A 617-nucleotide genomic window follows, 5' to 3' on the forward strand; every position below is an offset into this window, starting at 1 on the left:
CACAATGTTAAATGAAATTGTGTAAATTTATAGGACATATAAGAAAAGTTTATATGTCCTATGAAAAAAATGCCACTTTTTCTTCCTGGTTACCAGTTAGGAGTATGGCAGGGATGACTAGATGGGTTTTGTTGGTAAGGTGAGATGATGTGATGATGTCCATAGAAGGCTGAGTATTTAGGTATGAGCTGGTCATACCACCCTGCAGCTAACCCAAAGCAAGCTTTCCAGCCAATTTACACTTTTCATAAAAGTGCCCAGTGCCTGGAGAAGTCTAATCATAGAGACAAAAGGTAAAATGGTGGTTGCCAGGCTTGGGGAAGGGAAAAACTGGAGACTTACTGTTTGAGTATGAAATTTCACTTTTGCAAGAGGAAATGTGTTTGGAGGTGATGGTCAGGGCTGCATAACAATACAGCTGTACCTAATACCACTGAATGGTACACTTAATACAACCGAACTCTACACTTAATACAACCTAACAGTACACTTAATACCACCGAACTCTATGCTTAATACTACTGAACTCTACGCTTAATACCACTGAACTCTACACTTAATACCACTGAACTCTGCACTTAACACCATCGAACTCTACACTTTTTTTTTTTTTTTTT

The 617-nt window shown here is 38.4% G+C and overlaps 1 long non-coding RNA gene across 1 annotated transcript in view; it reads right to left on the reverse strand.

The window, feature by feature from the left end:
• Positions 1 to 69: 69 nt before the first annotated feature.
• Positions 70 to 617, reverse strand: part of LOC116548481 — a 1,467-nt gene continuing 919 nt past the window's right edge. Inside the window, exon 2 of the long non-coding RNA XR_004267447.1 lies at positions 70 to 478. This is a non-coding gene — a long non-coding RNA (uncharacterized LOC116548481). The remainder of the gene's footprint in view (positions 479 to 617) is intronic.

This window comes from Sapajus apella, unplaced genomic scaffold, assembly GCF_009761245.1.
Source record: "Sapajus apella isolate SASKATOON/1434 unplaced genomic scaffold, GSC_monkey_1.0 scaffold12957, whole genome shotgun sequence".
NCBI lineage: Eukaryota > Metazoa > Chordata > Mammalia > Primates > Cebidae > Sapajus > Sapajus apella.